The sequence below is a fragment of the Mesoplodon bidens genome, assembly GCF_964165515.1.
Source record: "Mesoplodon bidens genome assembly, chromosome: 7".
Taxonomy (NCBI): domain Eukaryota; kingdom Metazoa; phylum Chordata; class Mammalia; order Artiodactyla; family Ziphiidae; genus Mesoplodon; species Mesoplodon bidens.
The window spans coordinates 61164178-61183028 of NC_138164.1; the positions used below are offsets into that span (position 1 = coordinate 61164178).

The 18851-nt window shown below is 43.7% G+C and overlaps 1 long non-coding RNA gene and 1 pseudogene across 5 annotated transcripts in view; one reads left to right on the top strand and one right to left on the bottom strand.

Moving 5' to 3' along the window:
* LOC308620550 overlaps positions 1 to 18851 on the top strand; it is an 89351-nt gene that overhangs the window by 58261 nt on the left and 12239 nt on the right. The window contains exon 3 of one of the 4 annotated variants that reach the window (XR_014016340.1): positions 10395 to 10995. The exons of the other annotated variants lie outside the window; for them this stretch is intronic. This is a non-coding gene — a long non-coding RNA (uncharacterized lncRNA). Of the gene's footprint in view, positions 1 to 10394; positions 10996 to 18851 lie in introns of those variants that run through there. 4 annotated transcript variants of the gene reach the window in all.
* On the bottom strand, positions 5011 to 5744 carry LOC308620013 (RWD domain-containing protein 4-like; annotated as a pseudogene). Its single transcript has 2 exons — positions 5490 to 5744; positions 5011 to 5118 (listed from the first exon to the last, which is right to left on the bottom strand). The product of its transcript is annotated as an RWD domain-containing protein 4-like (transcript).

Here is an 18851-nt window from a genome sequence, read left to right on the forward strand (position 1 = left end):
ATTCTTCACAGGGTGATGGTTAGGGTCAGATGAGATCTTAGAATCCAAAATATTAAAGCCGGATAGTCACTGGAGAAATCATCTGATTCTAACACAAGCCCTCTTTTCCAGACAGGATGCAGTTTGGGGAAGGGGCCCAGTTTGGGGAAGGGGACTTGCCCAAGCTCACTAAGGAAGTCACTGGCAGAGCTCAGACTCAGAATGCACTAGGCCACTCTCTCCCCTTAACCTCGGCCAATGTTTCATCCAAGTCTCAACAGTCCCTCACATGCCCAGACAACTGGTGTCCAGCCACACCACGCTGCTCCCTGTCCCTGAATACCCTTCACTTTCTGGTCACCAGGCCCTCACTCAAGCTGTTTCTTCCTTGCTGGGGACACTGCAGTTTCCAGAGAAGAGAAGCATCCAGGGACAGCTGGGAAATGAGAGCCAGGAGGCCATGGGCAAGGGAGTGGACAGTGGCAGGGAATAGCCTCCCAGGAACTCTGTGGGGAGTCCTTATCAGAGCCCTCTTTGCCAGCCTCCGGCCTTGGGATAGTTAATAACAAACTGAGGGGACTTCCCTGGTGGCACAGTGGTTAAGAATCTGCCTGCCAATGCAGGGGACACGGGTTCGATCCCTGGTCTGGGAAGATCCCACATGCCACGGAGCAACTAAGCCTGTGTGCCGCAACTACTGAGCCTGTGCTCTAGAGCCCGTGAGCCACAACTACTGAACCCACATGCCACAACTACTGAAGCCCTCATGCCTAGAGCCCGTGCTCCGCAACAAGAGAAGCCATGGCAATGAGAAGCCCACGCACCGCAGTGAACAGTAGCCCCCGCTTGCCACAACTGGAGAAAACCTGCGCGCAGCAATGAAGACCCAATGCAGCCAAAAATAAATAAATAAAATAAGTAAATTAAAAACAAAAAACAAAAAACCGAGGCCAGCTCTGGCTCCCTTGCAAACAAAAATCTCTTCTAGGGCTTCTCTGGTGGCACAGTGGTTAAGAATCCGCCTGCCAATGCAGGGGACATGGGTTCGAGCCCTGTTCTGGGAAGATCCCACATGCCGTGGAGCAGCTAAGCCCGCACGCCACAACTACTGAGCCTGTGCTCTAGAGCCCGCGAGCTGCAACTGCTGAAGCCTGTGCGCCTAGAGCCTGTGCTCCACAACGAGAGGAGCCCCTGCAATGAGAAACCCATGCACCACAGCGAAGAGTAGCCCCCGCTCACCACAACTAGAGAAAACCCACCCGCAACAATGAAGACCCAATGCAGCCAAAAATAAATAAATTAATTTTAAAAAAGAAAAGAATCAAAATAAAATTAAAATTAAAAAAAAATCTGTTCTAGGTAGGACATCTGAGGCATATACCCTCAATCACAGAATCTCAGATTATATCTAAGAAGTGCTATCATTTAAAAGAGACCTATCACATGGAGGGAATGTTGTACAAAATTGCTAATCTTCATCAAAACATGTTACTTCTGTCCCACTACTGGGCATATACCCTGAGAAAACCATAATTCCAAAAGAGTCATGTACCAGAATGTTCACTGCAGCTCTATTTACAATAGCCAGGACATGGAAGCAACCTAAGTGTCCATCGACAGATGAATGGATAAAGAAGATGTGGCACATATACACAATAGAATATTACTCAGCCATAAAAAGAAACAAAATTGAGTTATTTGTAGTGAGGTGGATGGACCTAGAGTCTGTCATACAGAGTGAAGTAAGTCAGAAAGAGAAAGACAAATACCATATGCTAACACATATATATGGAATTTAAGGGGAAAAAAATGTCATGAAGAACCTAGGGGTAAGACGGGAATAAAGACAAAGACCTACTAGAGAATGGACTTGAGGATATGGGGAGGGGGAAGGGTAAGCTGTGACAAAGTGAGAGAGTGGCATGGACATATATACACTGGCAAACGTAAAATAGATAGCTAGTGGGAAGCAGCCGCATAGCACAGGGAGATCAGCTTGGTGCTTTGTGATCACCTAGAGGGGTGGGATAGGGAGGGTGGGAGGGAGGGAGATACAAGAGGGAAGAGATATGGGAACATATGTATATGTATAACTGATTCACTTTGTTGTAAAGCAGAAACTAACACACATTGTAAAGCAATTATACTCCAATAAAGATGTTAAAAAAAACCCAAAACCAACCAAACAAAAAAAACATGTTACTTCTGTGTGACTTCTGTAGTTTCATATTTTGACCCAGCTACTTTTTTTTTTTTTTTTTTTCTGTCTGGATATCATATCTCAGTGGAGTCATCCTGACTCTGAGCAGGCAGTCTCAAATTACAGTCCACCTAAGAATCACCTTGGCCTTTATTTTAAGTGAAGTAGACTTTTGGGTTCCACTCCAGAGGTTCTGATTCAGGAGATCTGGACTAGAGCCCAGAAATTAGCATTTAAAAAAAAAAAAAAAAAGCTTCTGGAGAGATTGTGATGCAAGTGGTTCTTGAGACCAGCCTTGAGGAAACAGCCATGGCTCAGTAAGCATTCCTTCCCACATCCTGCCAAGCCTTGCAACTAATCTATAGGACTGTTTATTACAGTTATGAAAAGTCACTATTTGTCCACCTCATCTACTAGATTGTGAGTTCTCTGAAGTTAGGGATTGTCTCTTGTCCTAATAAAATTTTGGAATCACAGTCTTAGAATCATACCACGTTAGAATTCTAGAATCATTTAGTGATAGAACCTAAGTTGGAAGGACTCTTAGAGTTATCTAGTCAAATCCCTTACCCAAGAATTCCCTATATTTCTTTGTGTGGGTGTAATAGAGGCTTTATTGCTTATTAATTGTGTCATTCCATACAATTTTAAGTAAACAAACTTAGAAAATGATGATGGCAATATTGATGAGCATGTTCAACTGTTTTAATAAGGTAGTAAGAGGCACCACTGCCACCATCACCCCACCTCCAAAATTTGTACATTTCATATAAAAAGAGTAAAAATAGTTAATTGGCATTTAGCTAGCATTAGTTTTTGTAATCTATGAACCATGATAAGCCTGAACAATTTCAGAATCTTCAGAGCAAAACAAACCATTTTCTTCCACTAGCAAATGTAGCAGTTTCAATTTCTTTAAAAACACAAGCGAACAAATCAACATATTCCAATGGTCCTGAATTTTAATGTTTATATCATATTAATTCAAGAAATAAAATGTGATTCAGCATTTGAAAATGAGGCTGAACTTCTTCACCATAATTATACTTACTTCACAATTCAAATGATTTAACTGAAGCCAGGTTAGCCCAGTAAAAACCATGGTCACAACTCAACTGCTCTTTTGCTAAGGAAACTTCTTTAAAAGTTAGCTATTCTTTAAAAACTCAGACCCAAGCTGCATAACTGTGACTTGAGGAACCAACAATGAACCCTTCCAGATACCACTGCAGTAGTCCTATGTGGGTTTTTTTGTTTTTGTTTTTATTTTTGGCTGCGTTGTGTCTTCGTTGCGGTGTGCGGGCCTCTCATTGTGGTGGCTTCTCTTGTTGCAGAGCACGGGCTCTAGGCATGCAGGCTTCAGTAGTTGTGGCTCACGGGCTCTAGAGTTCAGGCTTAGTTGTGGCACACGGCTTAGTTGCTCCGCAGCATGTAGGATCTTCCCAGACCAGGGCTCAAGCCCATGTCCCCTGCATTGGCAGGCGGATTCCTAACCACTGCGCCACCAGGTAAGTCCATCCTATGTGTTCTTATAGCTGGGGAGCACATACAGAATCACTGTGAATCACACATACAGATCAATAACTTCCTGGTAAAACTACACCAATAGTTTCCTCTGTTAATGATTAAAAAAAAAATAAGCATGTACTACAGTTCAGCAGTTGAAAGACTTCTAAGTCTATTATTTTAAAGATGCTGAGAAATACATTTGGATACTTGAAAAGAAGCAAGACTAGCATTGTGGTTTTATATTAAACCATTTAGAAGACCTCAGTTACAAACAACTAAAAATACATAAATAGGAATTTCTTTAAACCATTGTCTCTGACAATACAAAAATTAAATATTAAGGCATCCTTTACTCCCATCTATTTTGGTATATACAGCAAAGAGAAATGTTTTAAATAGAAACCAGCACTTCTATTCAAATGCTCTCTAATGTCTTTGGCAGATTTGTTTTTATATTCACCTGTTCAATGTTCCATTGAAAGCTCTTATAATTGAACATTGTGACCCAAACCAAGAGAAAAGTATAAACAGATATTCGTTTATTAAAAATAAGCAGTTCACCCTTGAAAAGTAAAAAGTAACTACAAACAATATTATGTATAAAATTCAAATACTAGTATTTAAATCTCTGAAGCAATTTATGCTTCAGTAATTAAGAGAAAGAAGAGATGAAGACTTCACTAAGATGAGAAGCCTATCGATATGGATCATGCTGTGGACTAATTGTTCACTCAGTATTCTGCCCCACTGGGATGAGAGTTTGAGAAGGGCTTCATATTCCTTTAAAAAAATTACACCGGGGGCTTCCCTGGTGGCGAACTGGTTGATAGTCTGCCTGCCAATGCAGGGGACACATCCGGTCCGGGAAGATCCCACATGCCGCGGAGCGGCTGGGCCCGTGAGCCATGGCTGCTGAGCCTGCGCGCCCGGAGCCTGTGCTCCGCAACGGGAGAGGCCACAACAGTGAGAGGCCCGCGTACCGCAAAAAAAAAAAAAAAAAATTACGCCAACTAGAATAAGATCATATGAGTTAACGTTGATTATTATTCCCCATATTTGTCCATTTACAGAACTCAATTGGCTTCATAAAGTATACTAATCAGTAACATTTTCACCTTTTATTAAGGTAAGTTTGTGAAAATAATTTAATACAACCAGATCTCCTCATGCACTTTCAGCTTCAAACATTTTTTATGTAAGAAATATATAAAAAAAAATCTGTTTTATAAAAAGCCACTTCAATACCAGAAAAGAGTAATAAAAGATTTTGAACCCAGTTTATTTTTTAAAAGATGCTCTTCCCATGTCTCAAATTCCAAGTGCTATTCATCATCTTTAAAGCCAGTTTTACTTAACTTCACCACATCAACCCAGTTCCATCCTCGAGGAAGTTCTCCTTTGTGATCTGCTTTATCTACCAACTTATGCTTCTGGGCTTTTTTTTTTTTTAATTCTCTATTTTAAAAAATATTTATTTATTTGGTTGCACTGGGTCTTAGTTGTGGCACACGGGATCTTCATTGTGGCTTGTGTACTCTTAGTTGCAGCATGCATGTGGGATCTAGTTCCCCGACCAGGGATCAAACCCGGGCGCCCTGCATTGGGAGCCCAGAGCCCTAGCCACTGGACCACCAGGGAAGTCCCCTAATTCTCTATTTTTTTAATTGAAGTATAGTTGATTTACAATGTTGTGCTAATTTCTGCTGTACAGCGAAGTGACTCAGTTATACACATATATACATTCTTTTTTAAAATATTTTTTTCCATATGGTTTATCCCAGGAGATTGGATATAGTTCCTTCTGGGCTTTTGAAAGTTGTCTTTTTTGTCTTTTTTTCTCACTTGATGGGGCTGTATTAGGAATTTCAAACAAGATGATATTTCTTGTGGATGTCGTAGAATTAAGAGGGATGGTGATTCTCCATGAACTGCTGTTTATTGTCCTTCGCATATTCAAACAACATGTGGGTCATGGCAGTCCTTCCACTGCTTCCTGTAACTTGGCTGATATGCTCTGCTTTACAGCTGATGATATGGTGCTAAAAGATGCGTTCATAGATATGACTGGAGGTGTTTGAGGATATGTTTCTGTCCAGGAAATCTCTATGAAGAAGGCTTTGGGATCACCATTTTCTCCTATCTTATACTGAAATGAAACTGGACTTAATTCCTGGAAACTTGTCATCTCCTTCATAAATAGAATGTGGTGCCTCCAGTTCCATCTCCTGGTCCTTCTTGGCGCTCAGTGCGCTGGTTGCAAGGCACCTCCCTTGGACTGCATTCAAGACAGCAAGAGAAAATGAGGGCAGTGGCTCCGAGGCCCATAGTGGTGGGAGGCACACCCTTCACAGGGCAGAGGAGAGTCATGCACGCACCCCTGGCCCTTGGGCAGCATGAAGCTGCTGGCTAGGGGCTGGCCTATATTTCATTTTTGACAACAGATTCATCAGCTTCTCTTGCACACCTCTAGTGAAAAGGAGCTCATTGCCACCAAGGCATCTGAGGCTCTGATTGTTAGGATGTCCTCACACTTTGATAAATACTGCCTCCTATTGACTTCTACCCTTTGGTCCTTGTGCACAATGGAGACATCAAGTACACTCCTAATCTTTGTTCCCTTTTTCAATCCTTCAAAAACTTAAGGCCTATCTTCCATTTCCCCTTCTCTGGAGTGAAGATGGGGCAGGAACCCTGTTAGGGAAGGCAGCTGGCCAAGGGGCCAATGGAAAGTGGGCCGAACTGCCTAATTTTCCCCAGCTGTGCCTTGCAGTCTTGCTATGAGGCTTAGATGGCCCAATGTGTGTAACATGCCAAGAGTGTGATGCACATGCTTAATAAATGGCAGCTTCTAGTGTTATTAGATGAGAAAAGGAAGGATGAAACAGAACTCCTCTCCTGGGGAAACCGTAGTCTGAGAAGGACCTTCAGGGAACTCTCTAATCCAGAGAGGTTGGGGACAAGGCCCTGGACCTTGAGATGGGGGATGGGGGAGTGAAGTGGGCCAACTGAAGGAGTCTGGGGAAAACTCATCTAGAGATACACCTCCTTCAAGTTTTGCTTAAATGCCACCTTTTTTGTGAGGCCTTTCCTGACCATCCTATTTACAAATCCTAATCCCTCCCTTCTCCTGCCCTCCCTTAAAGCCCTTCCCTGCCTTGTTTTCCAATCTGATCTACTTAACTTTAAAATATATATATATATTTTGCTACTGTTGTTCTTGCTGCATCCCTCAACTGAAGCTCACAGCTCCTGTCTGTCAGCCCTATCTCAGACCTCTCTTCTCTGGATTCCTGTAACCACCCCCTTTCCTCTCCCCTTCAGGCCTGGAGAGGTAATGGTGCCCAAATGTTTCAAGATCCAGGGTACTTCACAACCCCTTGTGGTTTCCCTACTCCCTGCCCACCTCTTTGAATAGAGCCTCCTCAAATTACTGATGTAATGTGGCCATCTGCTTCCCGCTGGACCTGGCTGATGCAGAAGGCCATTCTCCTACAGCCCCTTACACTTCCCTTGAACACAGCACTTACCATTCTGTGTTATAATTGTCTACTTTATTTGTTGATTCCACACCTTAGTGCTCCTTAAGGGCACTAAGCCGGCACTAAGTCTGCACAGAGTAGACCTTACTGAGAATTTGTTGAATAAATGAATGAATGAATAAAGGTAATGAAAGGAAAGGTCACTAGGAATTACATTATCAGGGAAAGCTTCCAAGAAGAGATAGAACCTGAGAGAGCCTGATGTTCTTTCAACCCCTCGGCCAGACTTCTCTCCTCTGAGCACTAGAATCCTATATCTAACTACCTACTTGACATCTCTGTTTGGATAACATGTTGTGGCTGGAACTCGTGACTTCCTTCCCTGCTCCCTTCAGTTTTCTGTCTCTTGGTAAATGCAACCATCATCCATCCAATTCCCTGTTTGTTTTCTTCATAGGACTCAACCCCAACCCAGTCTTCTATTTATCTGTATATTGATTTGGGGTCTGCCTTTCCCATTAGACTGTAAGCGCTACAAGAAGACAGGCCAGGTGTATCTTTTTCGCCATAGAATACCCAGGATGTAACTCAATGTCTGTCTAGTAGGTGGGGGAGAAGCGTTGGGAGGTAGGACGAGCATGGATGATGTCTGTCGTCAACAGTCTCAGAAGCCTGGGTTACCAAGGAAAATAGAGCATGAATCACAGAGGAAGTTTAATGATCACATCAAGTAATTTTATTCCATTACTCATCAGGAGCCTGTGTCTGTGCTTCTGCAATCTTGTCTCCTCTTGGCCTGTCAGTTTAGCCCACAGAACATTTGTCTTCTTGTTCTGAGCTTAACCATTCTCCTGCCCCTGCAGGCAGCAAACAGCAGTGAAAAGAGCACTGGAAGACATGCAGCAAGGTGTGGTGTCAGGAGACTGAAAATCTTAGTGGCCTCTTCTTCCTCACCCTCACACATGCTGTGTCCTGGGCAGCAAGGTGGAAGAGTGCTCAAGAACACAGCTTCTGGGGTCCAACCGAGCTGGGTTTGAATCCTAGCCCTGCAATTATCAGCTGTGAGAACTTAACCTCACTGAGTCTTAGTTTCCTTATGTAGAATGGGGATTAAAAACAACTACATCTTATGGTTGTATGGATTAAAGTAAGATATTGTATTTAAAGTGCTTCACCTGATACCTGGCACATAGCAAGTGTTCCATAAAGAATAGCTATTGGGAACTCCCTGGTGGTCCAGTGGTTAGGATGCCATGCTTTCACTGCCGAGGGCACAGGTTCAATCCCTAGTCGGGGAACTAAGATCACGCAAGCAGCACAACATGGGGAAAAAATTAATAAGGGCATGTGTGTTCATGGTTGTATAAATATGGACTTTTGAACCTTATGGTTTAAACAATAAGGGCTATGGGAATGCAGAAGAATGTGGGTTCAGTGTGGACTAGGGTTTGCAGAGATGAGGGATGTATCAATCAGGAATCTTACGAAAACCCAGCTCAAACTGACTTAAGTAGAAAAGGGAATTTCTCAGCTCATAAAATTATAAAATCCTGACATATCTAGCTTCAGGTATGGCTGGATCCAGGAGCCCAGATGATGTCTTCAGGAAGCTGTCTCTGCTTTTCTCACTGATGCTCCATGCTCAGGCAGAATCCCATGTTGTGGTAACAAAATGACTGCCTGAATTCCATGCATACACTCTATTCTATGAATGAAACCGGTAGAAAGAGCTTCTTTCCCCCACAACCCTCCTGACAGAAGTCTTGGGTCAGACTCTTATTGTCCTGAAACGGACCCAGTGCCTATCCCAGTCACAGAAGCTGGTAGGGGGTGTGTCATCTCTATTCAAACCACATACACTTGGGTGGGGGAAATGGGTGGAGGGGGCAAAAGGTACAAACTTCCAGTTATAAAATAAATAAGCCAGGAATTCCCGGACTCTGTGCTTTCCCTGCTGTGGGCCCAGGTTTGATCCTTGGTCGGGGAACTAAGATGCCAGGAGCTGTGGGGCACGGCCATAAATGAATGAATGAATGAAATAAGCCATGAGGATGTAATGTACAGCATGGTGACTATAGTTAGTATTACTGGATTGCATGTTTGAAAGTTGCTAAAAGAATAAATCTTGGGCTGTAGAGCGGCCTCCCACGCCTGTACCAACGGTGGTGGCTTACGAGGGTCACTTTTAGCAGGGGTGTGGAGGGGGAGGCCTTCTAGCTTTGCTAATGTAACTACACATTTACAGAGCTCTAAAACAGAGATGGATAAAACTGCCCTGCCCCGGGGAACGTAGGCACCGCCTGTCTGGGAAGACCCTGTGGCGGGCAATGCAACAAGCTCCCGATGGGAACCATTCACTGTGCCCAGGGAACTATGGCGCCCGCGGAGGGGCGGGGACCGCGTTCTTCCGGGCGCTTAGAGAAAGTTCCTGCAGGAGGCGACCTGGGAGCCAAGTTTTTAGATTGACTGGGGGTTAGCTGGGAAAAAAGGAACAAGATAGAGCATTAGAAGCACTGGGATAGTCACGCGTGTAAGAAAAATTTTGTTCAGGAAAGTGGTAATGGCTTATTCTGGCGAGTGTGGCAAAGTGCTTGGGATGGTGGAGGTGTCCTGGTCGCTGCCCGCCCTATGCTTTCCACTCTGCCAACCCCTGAAGAGTGAAGGCAGCTTAACGCCTAACTCTGGAAATGGGATAATGACCCCGATGAGCTGACGTCCAACTCTGAGTTTGGAAGGAAAAGTAGGTGTTAGTGATGGGGCAAAGAGACCTTTAAGTGCAAAGGTTGGAAAGTATGACAGGGTTAGAGGTGTCCGGAAGAGGGACAGGTGGGAAAAGATTGAGGCCACATTGGGGAAAGATATGCTGAGTCATTGATACAAAATTTACACACAGCAATTGGAAACAATAATGCCTGAGCAATCAGTCACAAAGTCGACCTAACTTGTTCAGTGGATCATAAGGACAAGAAGGAACCAATCAAGGGCAGAATATGTGCTGAAGCTGGAGTGATCTGAGAAAACTCTACAAAAAGGTGGCATCTGTGTGTGACCGGGAAAATCAGCTAGGAGGGACTATGATCTTATAAATAAACAGATGAGATGAGTCTTTCCCAGGGTGATATCATGCCAAAAGATACATCCAGGCTAAAAACCCTGGAGAACCCTACTGCTGGATTACATCATCTCCTCAGTCTTCATGTTTAGGAAATAACCTTTTTGGCTGGCAGATCTGGCAAGATTAAAGCTGCAGGAGAATGGACAGTGAGGTACAGAGAGATGGAAGGATCTTGGATTTGATTGATGATGCTTGGTGAGAAGACAAGCTGCCTTATGAGGATGTTGCAATACCACTGAATGAGCTTCCTGAACCTGAACAGGACAATGGCGGCACCACAGAATGTTAAAAAACAAGAAATGAAGCGGACTGACTTACCCTTACAGTACCTCCATGAGAACATTCCCCCCATAGGAAACTGACACCTGGCTCCTTGTTCATTGACAGATTTTTTAAAATACACAGATACAAAATGTTTTCTTTCAGTCCCCTAATTTGAATCTTTGAGTGATAGATCAACACTCAAAAATGTACCACTAATTTTGTGGCCGCAAAATGCAGGGTGAAAATATTTAACCAGAATGAGAAGCTGATGGCGATTTCTTGGGAATGCAGAATATCTGGCCCTTTGAACCTAAAGTTCTTCATTGACTAGCTTGTGTTTGAACATGATTCATTAAACATTTGCCTTTAACTCTGATTTTGCTTTACTGTTAGAGTTTAACACTTCCCAACTACTTATATGTGTCCTGTGACACAGGTGATTGAAGATATGAGAGGGAAAGGTGAAGAACCACAAAGCCAGGCATGAGAATTAACTTCTCATATACCCCTATTCTGAGAATCATCTGAGTGGGTGTGTGTGTAGTCTGTAGATGTAGTGGACATATAGGTAGGCCATTCACTGACTAGTGGGATTCCTAAGAATCCCCATGATATTTTCAAACTTTGGATAAATTTACAAATTAAAAGCTATCTTGACAGTTAACCTCTGCTCTCCCTACAACTTCCTTTGGTGCTGCTGGAAAGGCGAGATGGACCACTAGTTTTATCCAGTAACAGGACTTCTTATTTTCTCAAAGCCCTTTCAGATATAACTGAAGCACCATGGAGTCAGTATTTAGTTACACGTTTGTGTAAGAACTTGTATTTTGAAAAACACATTGAGGGACATTTATCTCCTAGAATTATTTGCCTCTGTTATGTGGTATCTCTCTTGTTCTCTCCCCAGATTGTAAACTCTGTGGGAAGAGGCCCTGACTTTTCCATCTGTATCCCTTATTGAAAAACTGGAGACACTGAATAACTGAAACCTCCCTTCAAAAAACAAAAAAGAATAAATCTTAAAAATTCTCATCACAAGAAAAAAAATTTTGTAACAGTGTAAGGGGATGGATGTTAACTAGACTTATTGTGGTCATCATTCCACAATGTATACAAATATCAAATCATTATGTTGTATACCTGAAACTAATATAATGTTACATGCCAATTATACTTCAATGAAAAGAAACAAACAAACAAATACACACACATAAAACTAGTCGGGGGTGATTCCCTAAGGAAAATCTGGATGCTACTATCAGAGGTAGTCTAAATGGCTATACAGGCTGAAGCAACAAGTATCCTCTATAGTAGGCCTTGGAAAACAGATATGATTTGGGCAGATAGGAGATTCACAGTTGAGCAGAAATGAGAAATGAGAAGAGGGGAGTAAGTGTGCCATGAGCACGGCTCACATACCTGGGCAGAGGGAGCAGGCATGTTCTGTGGAGTCCTAGAGAGAAGACCTGAGACCAAGCGGGCTTGGGGATGGGAGAGTCACAGGATCCACATCTCTGCTCACTGGGAGTGTGGGACAGGCTGCCTCTGATGGGAATGGGCTTCTTATCTTGGAGGTGAGCAAGTAGAGCTTCCTTGTCAGAGTGGCTATCAGAGGAGCCTTCTAGATGGGCTCTGAAATCCCTTGCATCCCTCACGTCTGAAATTCTGTAGTCCAGAAATCATCAGCTTCCCCCATCCTGATCCCCACCCCTTCTCTCTCTTCTAAACTTCTCTCTAAGGGGAGTGCTACATCCTTCTCCCTGATATATTTATGGGGTGTCTGAAGACATTCTAAATTCTAATTCTGGCTCCTACTGCAAGTGTAGGACCTTGGGGGAACCACTTATCTTCTCTGGGGCTGTTTCTCCCTTAGCACAGGAAGGGGTGAGGCTGTCTGATCTCTGGGGCCTCTGCCAGCCCTGACCTTCTTGAGTGCCTGTCAAAGCCTCAGCCTGACCCTGGGGAGCAACAGGACACACCACAGCTCTCAGGCCAACCAGGTGTGTTGGCTCTTCAGGGTCTCAGAAGCACTTTCACACTCATTGTCTCCTTTGGTCCTTTCACCTTCCTGTGTGGAGGGCAGAGTGGGAGTCAACAGGAGTGCTGTTTAATGTACAGTCTTTGGAGTCCAGACTTGAGTTCAAATCATGGATCTGCCTCTAACTAACTATATGAACTTGGGCAAATCTTCATCTGAGCCGGTTTCCTCTTCTCAGAATACAGTCAGCAATACAACCTTGTGGGTTTGTTATTTGCTGTGATGATTAAATAATGCCTGTAAGGTGCTTAGAACAGCCCTGGGCCCACGTGGGTTGGGCTGGAGAGGGGTGAGTGTGGTGGAATTCAGCTGAGCTGAGCTGAACAACAAAAACTCCTTGAAGGCACCCAGCATCTCACAAGGCATAGCATGTCCCCAGTCCAGCCTCTGACTGCAAATCAGGGCCATATCAGTCAGGGTTCTGGCAGGAAACAGATGGCACCCTGAAACTAGACACTTTGAAGAGAGCATGAAGGAGAGTTTAGGAAACTGACAAGGAATGGTGCAGCATGTCTGGCTAGCAACAGTGAGGAGGGAAAGCATTGCCAGGCTTGGAGGGCAAGGGTGGGATGGGTTTATTGGAGCCCAAGGAGGGCAGCCAGGCTGGGACTGTGACTTCATGTAGAGACTGCAACCAACCCATGCTGACCTAGCAGAGACAGAGCTGGGAAATGAATCCCTTCCTTTCCCTCCACTCCCTCCCCTCCCACCCTATGGTCTTCTACTGCTGACTCTTTTTGTACCAACCCAGATGGAAGCTCAAGAGCAAGGAGTCCCATGGTGGGTGGAGAAGGGTGGTGAGCATACAGAGGGGCAAATGGGAGGATCAAGCAGAGGCAGTGGCAAGTCAGTCAGATGGGTGAGGTCCTCCGCATTCATTTTCAGGCTGCTCCGGGCAAGGGGTGGTAGGGAGGAGCAGGAGAAGTAAGGAATGTGGGAGGAGGCTGTGAGCCCAGGCTGTGAGCCCTAGAAAGGGGTAGGACAATCTGCTGTTCTTGCAATACCCACCTGCTCTCTTTCACCTCCGGGCCTTCGCCTATGCTGCTCTCTCTGCCTGGAACACCCTTCCTCCTGGGGCTGGCTAACTCACCCTGAGATGTTGCCTGCTCCTGGATCAATCTGTGCCTAAAGTCTATCCCCAGACTTCTTAGTTACGAGAGCTAAGATACTGCTTTTCATTGCGTTTGAGCCAGGTTTTCTCTTTCTTACAACTTAGAAGTCACTTGAGCCTTTTCTGCCCCTCTTCCCTTTTAAGATTAGTCACTTCTGTGTTCCCATAGTACCTATACAGACTTCTCTCATGGTACTTATAACAGGTTACTGTGAACAGTTTTTACTGGTGTGTCTCCTCCACCAAGCTGTGAGCTCCCTGAAGACAGGGACCAAGTCTCTGTGTTCCCAGGGCCCAGCACAGGCTGACACACCTTGCACTGGCTGTTTTGCCAAAAGTCTGCTTTGGGTTTTAAGGTTCGTTGGATTCGCTGGCAAAATAACCACTCGTCTCACACAAATAAACAGCTTCAATCAAATCTTTAATAGAAGGTGATTTAACTTAATTTCAATATACAACCATTAAAAGGAAAGGAATAAGAATATTAACAGAGTATATAACAGAGCATACATCACCGAATTGGGCCGACACCTACTTCCAGATCCAAGCAGCAGCTGGGAAGTCCCTTGCACAGCAATCTGGAGTCCCAATTGGGAAGGTCCCAGGCGGTGTGTTCACCCCACGGGTGAGACTGCAGAGTGCCGCCCAAAGGAGTCCTGCTTTTAACGCCAAGCTGCAAACTGATGATCATCAGCTTGCATGAAGATATGCAGCTCTAGCTGTTATTGCAAATGCTTTGATACTTTAGTTGTAAGTCTCAGAATGTTCGCTGATCCCCGAGAACTGGCCAGATTCCCAAGATTTGCTATAGCACCGTTTCTGCTGACCTGCATGTAGTCTAGCAGTTCGGCATGTAGCTCTTCCAGCGTCTTTTTTAGTCAAAGGCCTATTGTTGCCTCTGAAGCCTGGACAACACTATTTGACTAGCTTCCCCAACACTGGCTGGACCACACCAGGCATGTTATCTTCAAGCAATACAGGTTAAGGCCATGTTAGCCAATTGGAACCTGTTGAGATGAGGGCAGTGGGGGCAGAGTCTGGAAGCCACGTTTTGTGAAGAACAGAAGAATCAGGAAAGTTTAACTTGAAGAAGAGCCTGCTCCTAGGATAGAATTCATTTGCTGACTCAACAGGCCATTTCTGGGCACCTCTGTGTGAGGCCCTGGGCTGGTCCTGAGAGGGTCATGGGTGATACAGCTATAGTCCCTGCCTGGGGAGCTCACAGTCTGGACGGGGTCAGACATGGAAATAAGTAACTACATCATAGGGGCCACTGCCACCCAAGGGGGATGCACGGTGTGGCGAGGGAAGACCTCTCAGAGGAGGACTTGCAGGAGGGCAGAATTATGACACTGTTGAGGGCAGGTTTCAGTTTGGGATGAGGAACAACTTCCTAACAATCAAAATTATGAAGAATGCTCCACATCTGGAGCTGTGTGAGCAGGGCTGGGATGACCACTTCACAGACTGGATACTGATGTCTGTCAACAAAAGGACCAAAGTAGAGGCTACAGGGAATTCCTCATAATAACAGTCACTGAACCACTGTTTCCTTTCACATGCTAGGATACAAACAAACAAAACCAAGAAACAGTCTCTGGCTTAGAAAAGCTCACAGTTTAGGTAAATTGAAAAAATGTAACACTATAGCCTTATACCAGTGTCTCTTGAACTTGAATGATGTATGAACCCCTTTTAAAGGAAAAAAATCATTGAGGTACTCAGTGCTGATAATCTAAATATGTTCAAATTTAAACTCAGTTTAAACTCCAATGCAACTGTAAAAGCAAATCTTTTACATAGTATTTATTCAATACAAATTTTAATGAAAATGAACAAAACTAAAAAACTAATAAAATGCTAATAACACTAATGCTACTGGACATGTTGAGTTCTTTTGCACTCAGCCTGCCAGGTCTACAGACGTATTCCAGCTGGTAAGTGAAGAAGGAATGATAGAATCCGAGTATCACATCTTTCAAACCCCTAATAAAATAATGAATCTAGGGCATAGTCATCACAAAAAAAAAAGAGGAAAAAATAAAACCCCAAAACAGATACTACATGCTACTTGATGTAAGAACACACCATCACCTACAAAGCAGATGTCCTAAAAAAAATCATACCTGAATCATGTCAATTGTCAGGATCTACTTTTTAACCTTCAGGAAACACAGGAGAAAAAGATAAAAAAGATGGCGGGGGAACCATAGGTGAAAAGAGACATTTATGAGACATATGAACCAAATTCAGTGTGTAGACCTTGTTTGAATCCTGGTTTGAACAAACCAACTACGGGAAGGAAGGAGGGACGGAGGGAGGGAGGGAGCGGGGGAGGAGGGAGAAAGAAAGAAATCTGAATATTAACTGAATATTTGTTGATATTGAATAAGTATTTATATGTGTTAATGACATACTGTGGTTATGTTTTTTTTTAAAGAGTCCTTATCTTTTGGGAATACATACTGAAATATTTATGCATGAAATAATATGGTACCTGTGATTTGCTTCACAACAATCCAGGGAGGAGGCAGGAAATGGGCACTGGTTTAGATAAACTAAGAATGGCCATGAGTTGATTGTTTTACCTGCGTGATGGGTACATGGGGTTCATGGGGTTTGTTGTATGTTTGAAAGATTTTATAATAAAAAGCTTTAAAGATGAAGAAAAATCTAAGATGCTACAACATTTAAAATTCAGGCATTGTGCATTGCCGATGGGAATATAAATCGGTATGTTTTATGAAAGGCAATATGACAACATCTATTAAAATAAAAATGCACATATCCTTTGACTCAGAAAATCACTTCTAGAAACGCAAACTCTGTGCTCACCATGTGTGATACAATATGCAGACACAGACACACATGCACATTTATACAGGGATCATCACTGCAGCCCTATTTGTAAAAGAAAAAGATTAGTAATAACCTAAACATCCTCCATAGGGGGCTAGCTAAATAAGTCATGGTAAATCCACTGAATGGAATACTCCACAGCTGTTTCGAAAAATGAGGATGATTCCATAGCCGTTTTTAAAAATGAGATGTTCTTTATATACTGACCTGAAACAATCTTACAAAGTGCAGGGATGTTTGTATAGTATGCTACTATATGAAAAAGAATGTACACATATAAGCATGTATGCTTATATATATATATATATATATATATATATATAATATCTATGAAGAATATAAATAAGACATTTACAATCATTTAGGCCTCCAGGAAAGGGACTGGGTTTACAGGGGAAAGGGATAGGAATAAGCCTTACATTTCAGTGGTAGCATTTTGTACCTTTTAAATTTTTTTCCATGTATATGCATTGCCTATATTTTTTTAAAAGATCTAAGTTTTAAAAGAAAAAAACAAGATTAAGGGCTTCCCTGGTGGCGCAGTGGTTGAGAGTCCGCCTGCCGATGCAGGGGACGAGGGTTCGTGCCCTGGTCCGGGAGGATCCCACGTGCCACGGAGCAGCTGGGCCCGTGAGCCATGGCCGCTGGGCCTGTGCATCTGGAGCCTGTGCTCCGCAGCGGGAGAGGCCACAGCAGTGAGAGGCCCACGTACCGAAAAAAACAAACAAGCAAACAAACAAAAATCAAGATTAAGATGTTAAAAATATAAAGACTATCTAGCAATGTGGGAAAATCTTTGTAATATTATGGTTTAAAATAGTATACATTTTATCCACATAATAATTCATAATAGAATTATAAAACAGAATAGAATAATAAAAGATGTCTGCTCATAATCAAGTGCTGGAAACACACAAATGAATGTGTTTTTAGGTGGGAGTGCAAGTGTTGTTGTTTGTTAAAACTTTATAGTTATTATAATATGGTATGATAATAGGTAAGGTAAATTATGATTTAGTGAAAAAATTAGATTTTGATTGCAAATATCTGATATCCATGAAGGTTTTCAGTCAGAGGCTTTTTTCATGAAGCGAGGTGCACCTGGTCACACTGCCAGAGCAGGTTCTGTTTGGTTTCCTGCCAGCCTTGTTGAGGAACAAGATGCTGGGCCAGTCACTGCAGTTGGTCACGTCCTCACACTTAGCACTCATTCACCAGACCTTGGACAATTTGTTTATTTATGAGGAAAAGACTTCTCATAAACAAGAAGAGGCTTTCTGGAGGTGGAAAAGCCAGCGTGTTAACTATCCTCCTTCGTACACTCAGCTTCCTTCCTTGAGGAAGGGCCCCAGTGGGAAAGCGTAGGTGGGCTCTGTCCAGAAAGGAAGGAGAGTCAGGAACCCACAGCAGTGGCCTGAGCCAATTCCACACGTCCAGCCTCAGCCTAACTCTGGCCTTCTGCCCTGTGTCCTCCTCAGCTGTCGACCCACCTGTTCTTGGAGGCATGTCTCCTCCAGGATACCTGCCCTGCTCACTCGTCAGAGGCAGCTGTGGAAGAGTGGGAAAGAGCCCAGATTAGGAGCCAGGGACTGACTCTGCCCCTAACTAAGTGCATGACCTCAAATAAGTCACTTAGCCTCCCAAGCCTCAGTTTTTTCATCCATAAAATAAGCCTACCTATCTTGCTGTGCTGCCAGAAGAGTGAATGAGATCGTCGTGTTGTCTCATTCTGGGTCCCACACTATGTCTCTGCCTAGACTGCTTCTCAGTCTCCTTGGCCCGTGCCTCACATTTATCAGTCCTCTGCCCTCCCCTTCTCTTTGGGCTCCCAGACCTAAACCATCGCTCATCACAGCCATGCTCCAGATCCAAACACCCAACTGGTCCTCTCCACCTACATCTTCCACAAGTATCTCAAACCTGATTTACCTAAAACTGAACTCATTATCATTCTCTCCAAACTTGGTCATTATCCAGAGTTCTCTATCCCAGCAATACCTCTAGCATCCACCCACTTGCTCAAGCCAGAAACCTGGGGATTTTCCTTGACTCTCCTCCAACATTCATGGATAACAGCAGCAGTAGCCATCTTCCACTACATGGCCTGGGAAACAGAGAAAGCTGGACTGAAGTAAGATAGAATGAAGCAAACACACCAAGAATCACGGCAGAGAACAGGAGAGAAAAGACCATGTGGGTTCCTAAAGGGCTACATGCTCTGGTTCTGTTCTGGAGCCTAGCTGCAGCCCCACCCTTGGATTTTATGAGACCCCCCTCAGTACCTTTTCCAATAACCC